General features: G+C 45.0%; 1 protein-coding gene and 1 pseudogene across 4 annotated transcripts in view; one reads left to right on the top strand and one right to left on the bottom strand.

Moving 5' to 3' along the window:
* Nucleotides 1–13256, top strand: part of fam135b (family with sequence similarity 135 member B) — a 471310-nt gene that overhangs the window by 184932 nt on the left and 273122 nt on the right. The window lies entirely within an intron of this gene.
* Nucleotides 11463–12121, bottom strand: LOC144679958 (large ribosomal subunit protein eL19 pseudogene; annotated as a pseudogene).

Raw genomic sequence — 13256 nt, 5'->3', positions numbered from 1 at the left:
GTAATCTGAGGTAGACTGGGCACTTTTCAGGGCAACACATGGACAATATTAAGGCCCTATTTACATGTGTTGCTACATATGGACTGCTTTGGTATCTGAGGAGTCACGATTAGTGCTGTGAAATCATCAATGAACATACCCAGTTTTGACCCTATGATTTTTTTTATTCATTCGCGGGATGTGGGCTTCACTGCCTGGGCCAGCAGTTGTTGCCCATCTCTAGTTGCTCTTGAGAATGTGGTAGTGAGCTGCCTTCTTGAACCACAGCAGTCCATGTGTTGTAGGTACACCCACAGTGCTGTTAGGGAGGCAGTTCCAGGATTTTGATCCAGCGGCAGTGAAGCAACAGTGATGTTTTTCCAAGTCAGGATGGTGAGTGTCTTGGAGGGGATCTTCCAGGTAGTGGTGTTCCCATCTACCTGCTGCCCTTGTCCTTCTAGATGGTAGTGGTCGTGGGTTTGGAAGGTGCTGTCTAAGGAGCCTTGGTGAATTCCTGCAGTGCATCTTGTAGATGGTACACACTGCTGTTACTGTGCGTCGGTGGTGGAGGGAGTGAATGTTTGTGAATGTGGTGCCAATCAAGCAGGCTGCTTTGTTCTGGACAGTGTCAAGCTTCTTGAGTATTGTGGGAGCTGCACTCATCCAGGTAAGCGGAGAGTATTCCATCACAGTCTTGACTTGTACCTTGTAGATGGTGGACAGGCTTTGGGGAGTCAGGAGGTGAGTTACCTGTCGCAGGATTCCTAGCCTCTGAGCTGCTCTTATAGCCACAGTATTTATATGGCTAGTCCAGTTCAGTTCCTGGTCAATGGCAAGCCTCAGGCTGTTGATAGTGGGGGATTCAGTGATGGTAATGTCATTGAACGTCAAGGGGCGATGGTTAGGTTCTCTCTTGTTGGAGTGGCCATTGCCTGGCACTTGAGTGGCGTGAATAGTACTTGCCACTTGTCAGCCCAAGTCTGGATATTGTCCAGGTCTTGCTGCATTTAGACATGGACTGCTTCAGTATCTGAGGAGTCGCAAATGATGCTGAACATTGTGCAATCATCAGCGAACATCCCCACTTCGACCTTATGATGGAAGGAAGGTCATTGATGAAGCAGTTGAAGATGGTTGGGCCGAGGACACTACCCTGAGGAACTCCTGCAGCGATGTCCTGGGATTGATATCATTTAGCTCCAACAACTGCAACCATCTTCCTTGGTGCTAGAAATGAATCAACTACTGGAGAGTTTTCCCCCTGATTCCCATTAACTGCAGTTTTGCTAGGGTTCCTTGATGCCACACTCAGACAAATGCTGCCTTGATGTCAAGGGCAGTCACTCACCTCACCTCTGGATTTCAGCTCTATTGTCCATGTTTGGACCAAGGCTGTCATGAGGTTAGGAGCTGAGTGACCCTGGTGAAACCCAAACTGGGCATCAGTGCGCAGGTTATTGCTGACTAAGTGCTATTTGATTACATCTTCCATCACTTTACTCATGATTGAGAGTAGACTGAAGGGAGGAAATTGACGGTGTTGCATTTGTCCTGCTTTTTGTGTACAGGACAACCTGGGCAATTTTCCACATTGCCAGGTAGAGGCCAGAGTTGTAGCTGTACTGGAACAACATGGATGGGGGTGTGGCTAGTTCTGGAGCACAAGTCTTCAGTATTATTGCTGAAATGTTGTTAGGGCCAGTAGACTTTTCAGTATCGAGTCCCTTCAGCCATTTCTGGATATCACGTGGAGTGAATCGACTTGACTAAAGATTGACACCTGTTAAGCTGCGAATCTCAGGAGGAGACTGTGATGGATCATTCACCTCGTACTTCTGGCTGAAGATGGTTGAAAATGCTTCAGCCTTGTCCTTTGCACAGATGTGCTGGCTCCCAATCATTGAGGCTGGGGATATTTTTGGAGCATCCTCCTCCTGTTAGATTTTTAATTGTCCACCACTATTCATGACTGGATTTGGCACTGCTTCGATCTGATCTGCTCATTGTGGGATCTCTTAGTTTTGTCTGTTGTATGCTGCTCCATTGCAATTGTTTGCAATTAATCACGTGTTATAGCTTCACCAGATTGACACCTCATTTTTAGGTATGCCAATGCTACTCCCAGAATGCTCTCCTGCACCCTTCATTGAACCAGGGTTGATTCCCCTTTTACGAGTAAAGACTGCAGGTGCCTTATTCTGAATTGTTTATTGAACGGCTGTTTATTGGCAGCTTACAGAGAGATTGCCTCATGGCAGAGGTCACATGACAATGGCAAGCCAGATAGGACATTTAGTACTGTTGCATTTCAAAACCCAAACACCACCCCCCCCACCCTCCACTTGATGTATCATGAAGCTATTAATGTATATAATACTTTGGAAAACATTTTTCTTTTAAAATAGAGGTTTAGTTCGCAGGTATGTCTTAATTGGATTAAAGCCAGCGAGTCTGGGTGCTTTGATGTACTAGTTTGAGATGTAAACAGAGAGAAAGCGTGCATTTGCATTTTTTGAATAGAGCATTCAAGAAATGGGCTGAAAACTTGACACCTTTCTAACAGCTATGGAGCAATATGTTTATATTACTAATAAAATTGGTACAATGATTGGGGTTTTCATTGTTAAAAGGTAAAATTCAAAGAGACTGGTGAAACAATGAGAATTAACATGCAATGGGGCTGGTAGGTATAACTTCAGTGGTTTCAGGTGTGCAGGCAGAGGCAATGTTAAATCAAAAGGCAGCTGCAAGCCTCCAACTGGTCCAACTGGTTCCACCATGAAAAAAACCTCATTTTGAATTTGTCAGGTGAAAATGCTTTGCCTGGTGTTTTGGTTAAGTCTATGGATTGCTGTTGCCTTAATGGAGATTTGTTTGGGAATTTGTTAAAATTATGATAGTAGGAATTTGTTAAAAGTTATGATAGTAGGAATTTGTAGCCATGTGTACATATATTTTAACCTGTGTAAATTAATAAAATGTTTCAATTAGTTAATGTAAAGTCTTGAGAATTAGTGGTCTGATTCCTGAGTTTAGAGTCGCATCTCAAACATAACACTTAAAATTATTGATTATGACAGTTGTTTAAAGTTTCCCTCTGGGGTTTTTAAAGAACTCCACTTTACCAACTGCATGGGTCATAACCGATGATAATGGTACTGTGCAAGATATACCAGGCCATGAGGTTACAGATTGTGGTTGAATACAATTCTGCTGCTGCTGATGGCCCACATGGAAGACCAGTTTTGAGTTGCTAGATTTGTTCTAAATCTATCCCATTTAGCATGGTGGTAGTGCCACACAACACAATGGAGAGTATCCTCAATGTGAAGATGGGACTTTGCCTCCAGAAGGACTGTCTGGTGGTCACTGTCGTGTTAGTATAATGATACAATACCTTGGACTATTTTACCTTATCAGACACCAGGCTCCAATCGCTCATAGGGAATTAGGTAAACATGTGGGTTCATTAACTAAGACTTTGCACATGAGAACAGTTATACATAGGTATAAAACCTGAAGACATCAGAGCTGTTGTGTGCTCTGCTCAAAGCAAAAGTGAAAATAAGATGGATCACATGATACATTTCCCTTCAAGTGATGTCACACTGATATCCCTTAAAGGCATATCACAACAGTCACTCCTACCAATACTGCCATGCAATAGGTAGATGCTTAGGACGAGGTCAAGTATGTTTTTCCCTTTTGTCTAGCAGCCATGTCCTTTCGGACTCAGCCAGCCCGGTCAGCCGTAGCATCACCAAGCCACTTTTGTGATGGACTTTGAAGTCCCACATCCAGAGTGCATGTCGTGCCCTTGCCACCCACAGTGCTTCCTCCAAGTGGTATTCAACATGGAGGAGTACTGATTCATCAGCTGCGGGAGTGTGGTCGGTGTTAATCAGCAGGAGATTTTCTTGCCCATGTTTGGCCTGCTACCATGAGACTTCATGGAGTTGTACTCAGTGTTGAGGTCTCCGAGGGCAACACCATGCCACCACCACAAGTCAGGAGTGTGATTGAATACTCTCCACTTGCCTGGATGAGTGTAGCTCCAATAATACTCAAGAAGCTTGATACCATCCAGGAGAAGGCAGCCCACTTGATTGGCACTCATCCACAAACATTCACTCCTTCCACCATCGATACACAGTGGCAGCTTTGTGTATCATTTACAAGATGCACTGCAGGAATTCATCAAGCCTCCTTAGACAGCATCTTCCAAACCCATGACCACGATCATCGAGAAAGACGAGGGCAGCAGACTCATGGGAATACTATCACCTGGAAGTTCCCCTCCAAGTCACTCTCCATCCTGACTTGAAAATATATCCCTGTTTCTTCACTGTCTGTAATGAGAATCTTGGCTGACTTGAAAGTCGGCAGAGATGAAATGGCATCAAGCTGGAACAGAGCAAGCTCAGGCCTGTAAGTGGGTTCAGCTTAATCTTATTCCCTTTCACACACCATTTTCACTTGGTGGGGAGGGTTAAAATCAAGGGCTAGGACTTCAGATTACTGAGTGCCATGCCACGTAATAATTAACTCTTTAAAGTGGTTATTTCCTAAAAAAAAATACAGCCATAGCCTGGTGAGCACATTGAATGGTTGTAAGGTAGAATACAGGAAGGTATTTTATTTGATGCCTGTTGAGCTATTGGATCTTCACTGGGGTTCTTCCTACTGCTTCTAGGTAAATTGGCCTAAATGCCCATTTGTTGGAGAGGGCTGACTTGGCCCATTTGTTGGAGAGGGCTGACTTGGCCCATTGGTTGGAGAGGGCTGACTTGGCCCACTTTCCAACTTCTCTTAGCTAGCCAGTGACTGCCGCCAAAGTGTGCATCTGTGGATGTTGCATGCAGAGATTTGACCCAGCAACAGTGAAGGAATGACAATACAGTTCCAAGTCAGAATGGTGTGTGACTTGGAGGAGAACCTGCAAATGGTGAGGTTTCTATCCATCTGCTGCCCTTGTCCATTTAGGTGGTAGAGGTCACTAGTTTTAAAAGTGATGTTGGAGAAGCCCGGGGAGGTTGCTGCAGTGCATCTTGTAGATGGTACACACTACTGCCACGGTGTGTTGATTTAGAGGAAGTGAATGTTTAGGGTGATGCATGGGGTGCCAAAAAAGCAGAAAGCTTGGTCCTGCCTGTGTTGAGTTTCTTGGATGATGCTGGAGCTGCAATTGTCCAGGCAAATGGGGAGTATTCCATTATATTTCTGACTGACATGTGCCTTGTAAATGGTGGACAGGTTTTGGGGAGTGAGCAGAATGCCCAGCATCTGACATGCTCTTGTAGTCACAGTATTTATATGGCTGAACAAGTTAAGTTTCTGGTCAGTGGTGACCACAGACTGTTACTGATGGGGGATTCAGTGATGATAATGGTGTTGAATGTAAAGGGGAGTTAGATTCTCTCTTGTTGGAGATGGTCATTATCTGGCACTTGTGTGGTGTGAATGTTACTTGCCGCTTATCAATCCAAGCCCGAAGGTTGTCCAGGTCTTGCTGCATGCAAGCAGAATCCGCTTAAGTATCGGAGGGATTGCGAATGGTTCTGAACACTGTTATCAGTGAACATCTCCACTCCTGACCTTATGATGGAGGAAAGACCATTGATGAAGTAGCTGAAGATAGCTGGGTGTAATATACTACCCTGAGGAACTCCTGTACTGATGCCCCAGGGCTGATTTGATTGACCTCCAACAACAACAACAACAACAACTTTCTTCCTTTGTGCTAGGCATGACCAACCAGTGGAGCGGCGCAGCTAGTTCTGGAGTCCTCATGGAGTGAATTAAATTGGCTGAATGCCTTCTATGACGCTAGAGAACTCAGGTGGAAGCTGAAATGGATCAACCACACTGTACTTCAGGCTGAAAATGGTTTTAAATGCTGCAGCCTTGTCTTTTCTGCTGATGTGCTGGGCTCCCCCATCATTGCAGATGAAGACACTTGTAGATCTATATCTTCTGGCCATTTAATTGTCCGTCACTATTCACGACTGGATGTGGCAGGACTGCAGAGCTTAGATCTAGTTGGTTGGTTGTGGGATCGCTTAGCTCTGTCTATCACTTGTTGCTTATGGTGGTGAACAATTAAACAACTCACTGGAGGAGGAGGCTGTACAAGTATCCACATCCTCAATGATGGGGGAGCCCAGCACATCAGTGCAAAAGATAAGGCTGAAGCACTTGCTAAAATCTTCAGCCAGAAGTGCCGAGTGGGTGACCCATCTCGGCTGCCTCTGTAGGTCCCCAGTATCAGAGATGCCAGTCTTCAGCCAATTTGATTCACTCCACGTGACCATCAAGAAATGGCTGAAGGCACTGGATACTGCAAAGGCTATGGGCCCTGCCAATATTCCGGCAATAGTTCTGAAGACTTGTGCTCCAGAAATTGCCACACCCTTAGCCAAGCTGTTCCAGTACGGCTACAACACTGGTATCTACCCGGCTATGTGGAAAATTGCCCAGGTATGTCCTGTGCACAGAAAGCAGGACAAGTCCAACCCAGCCAATTACCGCCCCATCAGTCTACTCTCGATCATCAGTAAAGTAGTGGAAGGGGTCATCAACAGTGTTATCAAGCGGCACTTGCTTAGCGATAACCTGCAGGAGTTCCTCAGGGTAGTGTCCTTGTCCCAACCATCTTCAGCTGCTTCATTAATGACCTTTCTTCCATCATAAGGTCAGAAGTGGGGATGTTCACTGATGATTGCCCAATGTTCCACACCATTTGCGATTCCTCAGACACTGAAGAAGTCCATGTCCAAATGCAGCAAGACCTGGACAATATCCAGACTTAGGCTGACAAGCGGCAAGTAACATTCGCACCACACAAGTGTCAGGCAATGACCATCTCCAACAAGAGAGAATCCAACCATCGACCCTTGACGTTCAATGTCATTACCATCAATGATTCCCCCACTATCAATATCCTGGGGGTTGTCATTGACCAGAAACTGAACTGGACTAGCTATATAAATACTGTGGCTACAAGAGCAGCTCAGAGGCTAGGAATCATATGTCGAGTAGCTCACCTCCTGACTCCTCAAAGCCTGTCCACCATCTACAAGGTACAAGCCAGGAGCGTGATGGAATATTCCCCACTTGCCTCGATGAGTGCAGCTCCCACAACACTCAAGAAGCTTGACACCATCCTGGACAAAGCAGCCCGCTTGATTGACTCCACATTCACAAACATTCACTCCCTCCACCACCGACACACAGTAGCAGCAGTGTGTACCATCTACAAGATGCACTGCAGGAATTCATCAAGGCTCCTTCAACAGCATCTTCCAAACCTATGACCACTACCAGCTAGAAGGAGAAGGGCAGCCAATAGATGGGACACCCACCATCCTGACTTGGAAATGTATCGCCATTCCTTCACTGTCACTGGGTCAAAATCCTGGAATTCCCTACCTAACAGCACTGTGGGTGTACCTACACCACATGGACTGCAGCGGTTCAAGAAGGCAGCTCACCACCACCTTATCAAGGGCAACTAGGGATGGGCAATAAATGCTGGCCCAGCCAGCGAAGCCCACATCCCGTGAATGAATAAAAAAAATATAGATTCCCTCCCCTGGAGGACATTAATGAAGCAGATAGGGGTTTTTTTTAAATCACAGTTCAGTAGTTTCATGATCACCATTACTATTTTTTTAAATTCTGAATTGATTAATTAGTTGAATTTAAATTCCTACAGCTGCCTTGGTGGGATTGGAGCCCTTGTCTCTGGAGTATTAGTCTGGAGTTCTGCTCTTGTAATATTATCACTATGCTACCACTCTCAAACCTACTATGGCATCAGGGCAGTTCTGCTTTCTAAATAAGGAAACACACGAACCTCAATAAAAGGTTATCAACTAGCATTTACCAGTAATAGTGCAACTTGCAGAATTACTTTCAAGGACATGTCAGAAGAATGTCTTTACTGCTGGTAATGTTCGTGATCAATTTTAGCTAGATTTTCTGCAGTTAATCATGAATGCATAAAAGAATCGAGTTATGTGAATCATTCATTAGATTTTTTTTTTAATGATTTGAAGAAAAATAGAACTATTTCTGACCCAGACATACTGATTTGAAACAGTAGTCCCTTTCTGAATTGTTCCCTTCCTACTGTTTTACACACAAATAAACTCCTCCACCAAGTGTTTTAAGTCAGTGCTACTGTTGCTCTGCTATGTGGTTTTTCTTCAGCCTCGATCACTGTTCCTCACCCTTCAATAATGTAACCTGGCAACAATGGGTAATAATGTCAGAAGCTTGTGGATTTAAATCCCATCCAGGACTTCAGTGTATAATCTAGACTAAAATTTAGTGCAGTGGCGAGGCAGGGCTTCAGTGTCCAAGCTTCTTTCCTTCAATTAAGATTTTAAAAAGAGACCTATTGTCCTGATAATTAACCAACACCACCAAGAATAGATTCACTGATAATTTATCTCGTTGCAGTTTTGGGGATCTTGAAGTTTGGACAGTGGCTGCTATGCTCACCAACATGACAAGTGACTACACTTTAAGGTGATTAATTGTATGTCAAAGGTTTAGGGATATCTTTGGACATGAGAAAGTGCTATATAAATGCAAGTTTCTTCTGTTTGCAATTACTAGGCACTTTAATCTTGAACTACTAATTTTTGCTGCAGAGAGGGGCGATGTAAAGGGCTGGAAAATGAACTGCAATCATTTGGTGCTAAATCAGTTTAATACATAATCCTAGTGGTGATTGTGCAAGCATAGACATCTATTGACACTTCAAAGTGTTATTGTTATAAAATTCTAATGTATATTTAAGTCCCCTCATTAACTATGCTGAGTGATATCTATATTAATGAAAATGCAGAATAGGAATCACCTTATTTAACCTTCACGTAGTGGGTGATATTATGTAAGGTGACCTTGTGTCTGTGAGCTCATCCAGCTATAAATTGCTAATGCCATCAGGAGTCACTGAAGGCAAACATTAATTAAATTAACAGCCCTGCACTCATGGAAATCCAGTTTCAGCTTGTGATCACTGTGGTGTACACATTCTGTGCATTATGACTCCATCAGAAAATTCAGCAGATCTTTTTTATTATTAATTCTCAGGACGTAGACATCGCTGGCAATTCTGGCATTTATTGCTCATTCGCGGTTGCCCTTGAGAAGGCTCTTGACCTGCTGCAATCTGTGTGATAAAGTTACTCCCACAATGCTGTTAGGCATGGAGTTCGAAGATTTTGAGGCAGCAACAGTGAAGGAACACTAATATGTGCCAAATTCACGATGTTGTGTGACTTGGAACTTGGTGATGGTGGTGCTTCCATCCACCTGGTGCCTTTGTGATGGAGGTAGCAGGTTTTGGATATGCTACCGAAATAGCCTTGGCAAATTGCTGTAGGGCATCTTGTAGTTTGTAGTCACTGCAGCTATGGGGGTGGCTTTTTAAATTTGCTATGGCATGCTGATCAAGGAGATTCTTTTGTCCTGATTGGCATTGAGCTTTTCAGTGCTTTTGTAGCTGCATCTAAGTAAGTGGAGAGCATTATTTAACTAATGGCTTGTAGATGGTGCAGAGCTTTGATGGTCAGGAGCATAGTAACTTACCATAGAATACCCAGCATCTGAACTGTTGTAGTAGCCACAACATTTATGTGACTGGCCCATGTAAGTTTCGGGTCAATGGAGATTTATAATAATACCATTGTATATTAATGCCATTGAATGTCAAGGGGAGGTGGTTGGGCTCTCTCATGTTGGAGTGGAATTGGTTGCCACTTAACAACCCAAGCCTGGATGTTGTCCAGATCTTGCTATATATGGGCATGGGCTGATGCATTTTTCTCATCAATTGAAAATTATACTGAACACGACGATCACCATCGACAGCACATATGACTTTTATGATGAAGAAATTTTGATGAAGTAGCTGAAGATAGTTTGTGTGCATTATTGGTGGGGCCATCGTCACTGAACAATTCAGTGACTGCATTTGGATCTAAAATAAATCCTTTGTTGCATCAGAATAAAACAAAAATTACAACAATTTTCTATCCCTTCCCAGTTTTCCCTCTCCTGTTTGGGAGTGCACTGGCATATGAAAAAAAAAGAAAGACTTGCATTTGTATGGCACCTTTCACAATCACCGGACATCTTAAAGTAATTAAAGTGTAGTCACTGTTGTATTCAGGAAACCTGGCAGCTAATTTGCACTCAGCAGGGATAAATATTGGCCAGAACGCCACTGCTCTTCTTTAAACTGAGGCCCCATCTGTCTATTTCAATGTCCTATCTGAAAGATGGCACCTCAGACAGTGCAGTGCCCCCTCAGTACTGTACTGGAGTGTCAGTTTTGGTTTTTAGTGCTCAAGCCCTGGAGTGGGACTTGAACCTGGAACCTCATGATTCAAAGACGAGTGCTACTAACTTGAGCTGCAGCTGGCACAGATGAAATATTCCACATCACCCTTCAGAGGAGCTGGTCCACTCCTGTCCTGCAGCTGCTGGATTTGCTGAATTGTGATTCTAAAAATCATAGAATCATAGGATAGTACAGCACAGGAGGAGGCCGTTCGGCCCATTGCCCTGTGCTGGATTTTTGAAAGAACTGTTATCAACATGTGTAAAATAAAATATTGGCCGGGATTTTACGGTCAATTTACCTTTGACCGCTCTCCAGGTTTTCCATTCCCGCCAGCAGCGATGCCCATTGCTGGTGGGGCCAGAAAATCCTGCCCATTATTTTATAATGTCATCAGCTGGACATACTTTTTTGAAACAAACACTTTTCCTAAGCAAAGGACACTGGCTTACAGCAGTTAGTGTGCTGAATTTGTCCATATGCAGCAGTACCTGGACAATGTTCAGGCTTGTGCTGATAAAGTGGCAACTAACAGTCGCGCCATTCAAGTGTCAGGCAATGACCATCTCCAACAAACAGAATCTAATCATCTCCCCTTGATATTCAATGGCATTCCAATCACTGAATTCCCCACTATCAACACATTGGGATTTCCATTGAGCAGAAACTGAACTGGACCAGCCATATAAATACTGTGCCTATAAGAGCAGGCCAGGGGGCTGTGAATTCTGTGACGAATAAGTACCTTCCTGTCTCCCCAGAGTCTATCCACCATCTACAAGTCAAGAGTGTGATAGAATAATCTCCACTTGCCTGGATGAGTGTGGCTCCAATAACAATTGCCATCCAGGGCAACGTAATCTGCTTGATCGCACCCCATCCACCACCTTCAATGTTCATTCCCACCACCACTGATGCCAGTGGCAGCCGCACATACTATCTACAAGATGCACTGCTGCCTTCTTTAACAGCACCATCTAAACCCATGACCTCTACCACCATGAAGGACAAGGGAAGCAAATGCACTGGAACATTACCATCTGCAAGTTCCCCTCCAAGCCACAATATATTGCCATTCCTTCACTGCCACTGGATTAAAATCCTGGAATTCCCTTCCTAAGAGCGCTGGTTTTTTTTATATAATGAGCAATTTTTAATTAGTTTGCAAGTCTGTACAAGAGAAAGAGTTTATTTTTTAGACTCTTCTTCCTTGGAGAGAGTCTTAATGATCTCTTCCTTCTTGGCCTGCAGACGTTCTTCACGTCGCTTACCAGCTTCCTTGGTCCGGGTTCTGCGAGCTTCAGCTTGGTCAGCTAGTAGCTTCTTGCGAGCCTTGTCTGCCTTCAGTTTGTGGATGTGCTCCATTAAGATATGTTTATTCTTGAACACGTTACCCTTCACCTTCAGATACAGGCTGTGGTACATGTGGCGATCGATCTTCTTAGACTCCCTGTATCTGCGAAGCAGACGCCTCAGGATTCTCATTCTCCTCATCCAGGCCAGATTCTCTGGCATGCGGGCATTAGCTGTACCCTTTCGCTTACCAATGCCCATGTGCTGGCCCTTCCTGCGCGCAAGAGTGTTCTTCCTGCATCGAGCACGCGAGTGTACCGTCACAGGCTTGCGGATAATCAAACCATCTTTAACTAATTTTCTGATCTGTTGACGGGAATTGGCATTGGCAATCTCATTTGTTTCATTGGGATCCAGCCATACCTTCTTCTTGCCACAGCGCAAAACGCTGGAGGCCAGTCTCTTTTGAAGCCTGAGCATACTCATGGCTGCTTGCACAGATGCAATGTAGCAGTTCAAGAAGACAGTTCACCAAGGGCAACTCAGGAATAGCAACAAATGCTGCTCTTGCCAGTGACACCCACATCAAATAAAGAATAATTTCAAAATAATCAAAGGCAGATCCTGTTTATCCAATTTGATTGAGTTTTTTGATGAGGTAACAGGAAGAGAGTGGGCAGAATCGTCTGTGCCCACTGGTGTTGGGCGTATTTGGTGGCGTGAGCAGACATTGTGGTGAGAAGGCCCAAAATCGGTTTCAAGATGTGAAACCAGTTTGCAATCGTCCGCTCAGCCTGTCAATGGCGGGCTGCGTTTCCCGCCATCGGACGTCGAAAAACTCATTGTAATACATCAGCATATCATTATAAGGGTAGCCCGCCAGACTCTTCCCTTCCCGCACACCCCCCTCCCCCCCGCTCCCTGGCTGGATCGTCCGCCAATCAAGCCGAGGTGTTTCACAACAGCATATAAAAGGTGTGCACTTGGAGGGCTGCACTTTGAGGGGAATTTGGAGGTGAGTGCACAGTAACGTTGCGGAGCACTTGCGAGGGCCGCCTGTTGGACTTCAAGGCTGAGGCGCGTGCCGGGGGCAAAGGCTGCCCTGCAGTTGTGGTGACTTTGTGGGGGGGTGAAACAAAGGCTGCCCTGAGGTTGAAGGTAGCGCACAAGCACCTGCGGGGTGGGGAGGGAGGCGGCCATGCTTTAGGGGCACCTTGAATAAAGTCACCATTGCTCTGTACAAACTCCTTGCTAAAGCTGGCCATGGAGCAGTCACTGGTGGAGGTGCTCACAGCCCCTTCCAATGTCATCGTCCCGGTTTGGACCAGGCTCCCACATGGTTCAAGCTAACAGTGCAGTCTTTTAGTGCGGGTCAGGAGAATGCCTGTGCCTGAGCTGAGAGCACAGTATAGAGTCCAATGGGCAAAAGCTGCTGCAATTGTTCAGGTGGAGTGGAGCGGAGGAAGGTGGGGTTTCGGGCAGCCATGCAGCGCACTAATCCATGGCCACCCAAGTGGTGGCCAGCACCCTCCGGGATGTGTTAAGGGGCCTTCAGACTTAACCAAGAGCGGTTCTTAGTACATCCATGCTAACCCATCCGTCTCTTTCTTTCACCCTGCAGGAGGAGTAC

This window comes from Cetorhinus maximus, chromosome 4, assembly GCF_964194155.1.
Source record: "Cetorhinus maximus chromosome 4, sCetMax3.hap1.1, whole genome shotgun sequence".
NCBI lineage: Eukaryota > Metazoa > Chordata > Chondrichthyes > Lamniformes > Cetorhinidae > Cetorhinus > Cetorhinus maximus.
Note: the sequence above shows the minus strand (reverse complement) of the source record. Positions and strands in the feature narration are given on the sequence as shown.